This window comes from Phaseolus vulgaris, chromosome 10 (assembly GCF_051622355.1).
Source record: "Phaseolus vulgaris cultivar YP4 chromosome 10, ASM5162235v1, whole genome shotgun sequence".
Taxonomy (NCBI): Eukaryota; Viridiplantae; Streptophyta; class Magnoliopsida; order Fabales; family Fabaceae; genus Phaseolus; species Phaseolus vulgaris.
The window spans coordinates 31,381,108-31,389,599 of NC_143507.1; the positions used below are offsets into that span (position 1 = coordinate 31,381,108).

An 8,492-nucleotide genomic window follows, 5' to 3' on the forward strand; every position below is an offset into this window, starting at 1 on the left:
TTGGGAAGACATTAGCATGGATTTCATTTTAGGACTTCCTAGGACTGCAAGAGGCCATGACTCTATCTTTGTGGTAGTGGACCGTTTTAGCAAAATGTCCCATTTTATTCCATGCCACAAGGTAGATGATGCTCAAAATATTTCTAAACTCTTCTTTAGAGAAGTGGTGAGACTCCATGGTCTCCCTAGAAGTATAGTGTCCGATAGAGATCCCAAGTTTATAAGCCACTTTTGGAAAACTCTTTGGGGTAAACTTGGAACAAGACTACAATTTTCAACTTCTTGTCATCCTCAAACGGATGGGCAAACCGAAGTAGTCAATAGATCTCTTGGAACTATGCTTAGGGCTATCATGAAGGGCAGCCACAAATCTTGGGATGAGTATCTTCCCCACATTGAATTTGCTTACAATCGAGTAGTTCACAAGACTACTAATGCTTCTCCTTTTGAAGTAGTATATGGTTTTAATCCTCTCACACCCATGGATTTGATACCTCTTCCTAATCCACAAGATTTTGTGCATAAGGAAGGAGTAATCAAAGCTGACTTTGTAAAGAAAATGCATGAGAAGATTAAACTCCAAATACAACAACAAAATGAGAAGTACACAAAATACAACAATAAAGGGAAGAGAGGAATAATTTTTGAGGAAGGAGACTTAGTTTGGCTTCACCTTCGCAAAGATAGATTTCCAACTCAAAGGAAGTCCAAACTAAGTCCCCGAGGTGATGGACCCTTTCAAGTCCTCAAGCGAGTCAATAACAATGCACATAAATTGGACCTACCTCTTGAATATGGAGTACATGACACTTTTAATGTGATTGACCTTTCTCCATTTGTAGGTACCAATGACGATGACGAGCTGGATTTGAGGACAAATCCTTTCCAAGGGGGAGGGGATGATGGAGGAGGGCCAAGCACATCTAGCCATGAAAGCCAAAGCCCAACACTAGATCATGAAGAGCGTCTAGACCATGATGAGCGTCTAGCTAGAAGGAAGGAGCGTCTAGGACGTGAAGAGGAAAGGCTACCCATGGAGCGTCTAGGAGGAGACCTAGACCGTCTAGGGCCTATCACAAGGTCAATGGCTAAGCATATTCAAGCCCAATTGAATGAGGCCACGGATGGAAGAGAGAAAGCTTTGTACATGTTGCATAAAGGCCCATTAGGGGTGCTTAGTAATTAGAGTAGTGTAGAAAGCATATTTGAGTGAAACATTCTAGAAACTCTCTAGGTTTGGCCGGTCATGAGCACATGGCACATGTGCTTTGTGAATTGCATTTAATTTGGCTTTCATTTCATTAGACATTAGCTTAAGACTTACGGCCATTTAGCTTATAAATAGGAAGGCCTACACCTTGTATTTGCAAGTTTATTGTGATTAAAGTTATGCTGTCATTTTGTGCCAAGCTTTGCTTCTCCTAGAATTCTAGGCTCTAAACTTCACATCCTTCACCATTCCTTGGGCTGGCCGAACCTTCCTATAATCATACCTTTCATGCACCTTCAAGATCAACACCACTCTTAGGAGGATCTTGCTCACACACCTTCATAGCTTCCGCACCACTTTTCTTACATGATTCAAGAAGACCTTCATGAAATGCCATCAGGTCGGGTCTCGGCTTCTTAATAACTTTCGTGAGGATAAGAATTTTTTCAGCTGTTGGAAGATTTCTTCACACTTTTCATCCCAACTGAACTTGTCTGTTTTACGAAGCAATTGTACCATCGGTCGTATCTGATCGTCCAATCGAGGGACGAATCTGGAGAGGGCGGTAAGACGCCCTATGAGCTGTTGCATCTCATTCACATTATAAGGGATTCAAATCTCAGTTCTCGCCCAACATTTATCCGAGTTGGACTCAATGCCCCGATGGGTTAGCATGAAACCCAAAAACTTACCATCTTCCATGCTGAATCCGCACTTCTCCATATTGAGTCTCAAGTTGGTCCACCTTAGTGCCTCGAAGACTTTCTCCAGGTCCTTGATGTGTTGGTTACATGAATCCGACTTCACCACTATGTCGTCCACGTAAACCTTTAAATTTTGATCGATCAATCTTTAAAGACTTTGTGCATAAGTCGTTGGTAGGTAGCTCCAGCGTTCTTTAAACCGAACGACATTACCTCGTAGTAGTAGTTCGCTTCGTCCGTCATGAAGGCAATTTTTTCCTTGTCCCTCGGATGCAGGCTGATCTGTTTTAGCCAGAGTATGCGTCAAGGAAACTAAGGATTTTATGGTCGACTGCTCCATCTACTAGCTGGTCAATATTAGGGAAGGGGTACAAGTCTTTTAGACACACCTTGTTGAGGTTTATGTAATCTACAACATCCTCCACTTGTCCTTAGCCTTGGTCACCATAACTATTTTGCCCAACCAAGTGGTGTATTTGGCCTCTTGTATCAATTCGATAGACAGAAGCTTATCGGCCTTCTCCTTAGCTGCCAACCTTTTCTCCTCGCCAAGCTTGCGTTTCTTTTGCGCAACCGAGCCTGCTTCCTTGTAGACCGAAATTTTATGAGTGATGATATCCAGGCTTACCCCCCGCATATTTGACGTTGTCCACACGAAGAGGTCGACATTCCTCTTTAGTGCTTGGTGTATCAGCTCGGCCTCAGCCACTGCTATGGTCATGCCTACATAGGTGTTTTGCTCCTCGTCAATTAAAGGATCTCAACGAAATCCTTCCTTAGCCTCGAGCCTCTACTAGATTGTTTGGGGGTCCAAATCGACTAGGGCAACCATGTGCTCTCTACGCGTCAGTTGGGCTTCTTTTTGGGGGGACCTTCGTCCTCGGCAGGACTTACGCCTGGGGAATGGTTGACACAGTCGTCTTGTCGTGTGGGCTCTACCCTAAGGCTCTCTGCATAACATTCTCGTGCCACTTTCTGGTCTACGTGCACAGTGAGAACGTCTCCCGAAGCCAACGGGAACTTCATTGTCAAATGAGGTGTAGAAACGGTCACCCTCAATTTGTTGATGGACGGTCGTCCCAGCAAAATGTTGTAGGAGGTGTTGGCGTCAATTACCAGATACCGAATTTTAAATGACTTGCTCGCCTCTCCTTTACCGAAGGTGGTGTAGAGTTTGATATACCCTCGGGTTCCCCCTCTCTCATCTGAGAAGCTGACCACATGGTCGTCATACGACTTCATCTCCTCCTCGCTTATCCTCAACTACTTGAACGTCTTCCAGTAGAGGATGTCCACCGAACTTCCCTGGTCTACCAGTGTCTTCATGATGGTGAACTTGTCGATATTGATAACTTTTTACGGCAGGTGTACTGCGTTTTTCAAAAGTAATAATTGTCCCTAAGGACGGATATCGATCCCACAAGGAACAATGAATTATCGAGTACAATAATCGCTAAATATAAAAACAGAACAATAAAAAGAGTTTTGAATTAATTGTGTTGGCAGTGATCAATAAGAAAACAGACAAAGAATTGGTTGCTTCAAGTTGGAAAAATAAGGATTAGGTTTCATCTTTCTCACTCTTATGTATTTTTATTAGCATGTCAATATTAAGTTCTTTGATTGAAATTGATGCCCGTAGAAAATTCATTTATATCAATCTCTCGCATATAAAATTCTTAAGAATGTTTCCTAAATATCGATCTCTCGCATACTTATAAAAACAACAACTTAGAAATCACAATCAGACGTTAATGGCAATTAACATTTCAAGTCTATCTCTAGCACTCAAATATGCTAAGTATTGATGTTTACTCTCGGTTAGATTTAAGATTCTCAATTTGTCACGGAAAGTTAAAAGTTAAACAACAATACCAATAATAAATCAAGAACTGAATATTAATATATAAAATATCACCTCAATACATAAGAGTTTGAGCAGATTACTCCCAATCCCAAAGGGTAGAATTAGCCACGCATACTTCTAGCACCTTCCATTCTCCCAATTGGGTTACAATTCACTTTATGGTGTTTTCCTCTCAATCTGACACACTAGGGTTGAGCCTCTAACCCTTTATTTATCCTAGTTTTCTAGGGTTAGGTTGCTTCATGTGTCGCGCTAATGGGCTAAATGATAAAACATAAAAAAGGCTCAATCTTTCTTTGCATCTTTTTCCATTTTAGGACCTTCCAGCTTTCTCTTTTTGGCTCAAATTATTCTCCTTTACTCTAAATCTTCAATCCTCCCTAGAAATCTGCAATTAACACTAAATTTGGCAATAAAATGCTCTTATTCAAATAAAGCTCATAAAAAATGTAAAAAGGTATAAATTCATAAATTAAGGATTATTTTATATGTAAATTAACAATAAATTCTCATAAATGCCTATATTTTAATATGAAATATTACTGAAATTAGGCACTTATCACTCTCCCCAACTTCGAATCTTGCTTTTCCTCAAGCAAAGTAAATGAATATATTTGAATTTAAATATCAAACAACTTAATTCACTAAACAACATATCAAATTAGAAACTTGTGATGCTTCCAAATTCAAATATAGAATAATATATACACAATCAACTTCCAGGATCAAATCAAAACAAACAAATGACAATTCATCCATGAATATCTTCTCATATGCTCACAGGTAAGTGTTTCTCTATTTTCACTGAATCATAACAAATCACGGTTGCTTTTCATTTCATCTTCAAATCACAAACATATTAGAAACATGAATCTTGAGGTCTTTTCCAGGGTTGTAATGAGGCTGGGCTTCCAAAAAATATTGGTTTTTCTTAGATAACAAAATGCACTTCTTAAAGAAGAAGAACATACCTACAATTCAATTATAGAGAACATATATGTTATCTAATCACCACTTTCTTTCGATGTCCTTTTTCCTCATTTTCTTTCTAACTTTTCATGATTTTCATGATGATTTTTTTTTCTTTCTTTTCTATTTCTTTTTCTTCTTCTATTTCTCTTTTTTTTTTCAATAACAGGAAAAGATTATTCCTATTTTCAACTTTTTGAGCTTTCACAGTCGAAACCAACCATTCTCTTTTCTATATGTATTGCATTTATGTTCTCCTTCCTTAAACATGCTAAAGGGTAGGAAAATATATCATTAAAGGTTAAGGTGCAATATTAACAAAAATTGATTGGCCCAAAGGGGATATAAAAAAAATGGAATTCTAATATAAAGGTTGGCTTTTTGGCCCTGGCTCTTAATTAACACAAACAAATGCCTCAATCATCTTCATGCTCTTTTATGATGCAACAAAAATAAAAATTAAGAAACCACAACTGTCAATTCATCAGTAAAACTCTCAAAATTGTTTAAGGTTCACACACTCACTTGGTTTAAATGGTCTCATTCCTTTTTGTCTTGTCATTATCTGTCCTAATCAATCATCTTGTTAAACTTTCATGTATCATAATTTTAACTACATTTGAAAATAGGGATTCAATCATATTTTCTTTTCTAACCTGTGTCTAATTCATCTCACTATTTAATATTTAAACCCAAATTCTTTTTTCCATAATTCTAAATTAATATTCTAGTTCTTTTTTATTTGAAAAAAAAAATAAACTAGAAAAAAAAAACAAATTAAAACTGAAATTTATTCAAGAAAGATAATTCAAGACTTAAAACTAACAAACTAACAAAACAGGAAATCTATTCAAAATAAGCAATAAAAACAAACTAAACAAATAAGCAAATAAACAGAAAACAAAATAACGGAAAAATAAAATAAATAAAATAAGACAAAATTCAAATAACTGGGAAAAAAAAGAATTAGAAAGATAAAACCATATTTTTTCTCAATCCTCTCTTCTTATGAAGTCATCCAGCTTTTTGTTAAAATCTTTATCCACATTCTTGCTTCATTTGCTGGATATGCCCCATGAATAATAGAATTTGTCCCCAAGTCAAAAATACATAACCTGCATAATGATTAGGAGGCATATAGGATTTTTTTATATTATTTAATTTTTTTAATCTTTTTTTTTTAAAATAAAATCAGCAAAGGTAATAAAACAACATAAAACTAAAATGTTGCCTCCCAGTTAGCGCTCTTTTAACGTCATATAGCTTGACGAAAGTTTTTATCAAGGGGGATAATTATTCCGCTTGATCAGAGCTCTTATTATCACTTTCGTTTTTCTTGTATATGGCTCTTCCACTTCAAATTTTTCCATCCAACTTTTAATTCCTTAATGACCCACAATTTCTTTGTCTTCTTCATTACTTTCCCCCTACCTACAGTGAGCATGATAGGTTGTCATGGCTGATATCCATCTTCTTCCACTAGCTTCCCTTGATTGTTCCGGTCTCCTTTTGCCTTTAACTTTTCATGACGAGTAACTTCCTCCTTTGGCTTTGAGCCCTCCAAAAGCTCACCATCTTTTGATATTTCCTCTTGTCTCCCATTCTTATCTGTAATCCAGTTAGTTACATCATCAAAAAGATTAAATCTTACCTCTTCATCAAGAGACCTTACTTTAAGTTCTCCTTTGTCTACATCTACTATAACTTTAGCAGTCTTCATGAAAGGTCTGTCGAGAATTAAAGGGACTTCCTCGTCTTCTTTCATGTCCAAGATAACAAAATCTACTGGGAACATGAATTTGTCTACCTTTGTGAGGACATCTTCCACCACACCATAAGGATGTTTCACCGTTCTGTCAGCCAATTGTAATTGTATCTTAGTGGTTTTAACCTTCAAGTCACCTATCTGTCTTAACATGGTTAGTGGCATCAAATTTATACTTGACCCTAAATCTAATAGAGCCTTAACCACAAATAAATCACCCATTGACACAAAACTAGTAAAACTTCCTGGATCCCTAAATTTCTTTGGCAAGTCTTTTAGCTTCAAAAAATTGCTTTCAACTTCCGGATCTATATTTTATCTTCAAAACAGCATATCTTCCTTTTAATTCCTTCAAAAAATGTATTTTTCTCCGGCCATCCTGCAAAATAATTTTTTGGAAGCAATTTATCAGGAAATAATCTTTTATTTTCTTTTCTTACATGCATAAGAGAATGAGATAATTCTTTTGAAACTCTACTCTCTACAACTTCACATTTTTTCTCCCTCTTTTCTATTTTCTCCTTTTTCCTTCTCAATCTTCACCATCTCACCATTTTCTTCTCTGGTTTTCTCATCACCCTCAGTAGTGATGTTATTGCAATGCTCCTTAGGGTTAGTGGTAGTGTTAGCTGAGAATTGGCCAATTTTCCCATCTACAATTTGTGTGAGTTGCGACATTTGTTTAGCTAGCTGTTCTATTTGAGTTTCCATGCTCCTAATCGAAGCCATACTATTTTCCTGTGCACTCATAATCTTTGACAAAACATCTTCCACTTTATTCATCCTGTCAGGAATAGATGGAGAATTCGATTGATGTTGCTGTTGGAAAGGCCCTTGCTTGTTGGATGAATTATAGTCTTGCTTCCATCCAAAATTCTGATTTTGATTATTTTTCCAACCTTGAGGATAATTGTAGGAAAAACCGCCTTGCCTTCCTTGATTTCCCATATAATTCACTTCAGCTTCATATGCGTTATTCTGATAAGAACAGTGACCATTAGGATGATCACCTCCACAAAAATCACACCTGAGAGGTACATTTTGACTTTGGAGTGATTGAACAGCATGAAACTTTTGGGGTAATAGGGTCATATGTGCGGTCATTTGCTCAAGTTGTTGTGTCAGAATTTTGTTTTGAGCTAGCAATGCATTTGCAGTGTTTAACTCCAATACTCCTCTTTTTTTATGATTTTGTCTATCATGTTGAGCTTGATAGTCAGTTGTGGCCAAAACTTCTATAATCCTCATTGCTTGATTTGCATCAGGAACCATCATTGTGCCACCAGCCACGGCATCTAGGAGCATCTTTGTATTTGATCTGAGACCATTAATAAATATGCTTAGTTGAGCAATATCTTCAAACCCATGGTTTGGGCATTTTCTCAGCATCCTCTTGAATCTCTCTGATGTCTCACAGAAAGACTCCTCTACTCCTTGTCTGAACATAGATATTTCAGACTTAGCATTAATGTAACGAGAGATTGGGAAAAATCTTTGCAAAAAAATTTCCTCCACATCCTTCCATTTAGTTAAAGTCTTATTAGGATGAGATATAAGCCACTATTTTGCTTTCCCTGCCAAAGAAAAAGGAAACAAACGCATGTATACATTCTCAAGATCACTTGTTTGCAAACCCATAGTTCCCACCAATTCATAAAAAGTAGCCAAGTGTGTATGAGGATCCTCATGATCCATCGTCGTGAATTGATTGGTATTAATGAGGGTAAGGAACGCAGGCTTCATCTCCAAGGCCCTGTTAGTTGCAGGCACTGCAATGCTAGAAAAATGTTTGGGTCCTTGATGTATGGCGTAATCTCCAAGAGTTCTTCTAGGAGGTGGTGTTTCCTCCCCCGCCATGTTGTTATTCTCCTGAAAAATATCAATGGAAAAAGAAGAAGATGTTGAAGAGTCCTCTCTATTATCTTCTTGATATTCTTTTGCCTTTGATTTTCGATTTTTTCTGGCCACCTTCTCAAT

At 37.2% G+C, this 8,492-nt stretch overlaps 1 pseudogene; it reads left to right on the top strand.

Annotated features, from left to right (window-relative positions):
* Positions 1 to 7,875: 7,875 nt before the first annotated feature.
* On the top strand, positions 7,876 to 7,981 carry LOC137817675 (small nucleolar RNA R71; annotated as a pseudogene).
* The last annotated feature ends 511 nt before the right edge of the window (positions 7,982 to 8,492 follow it).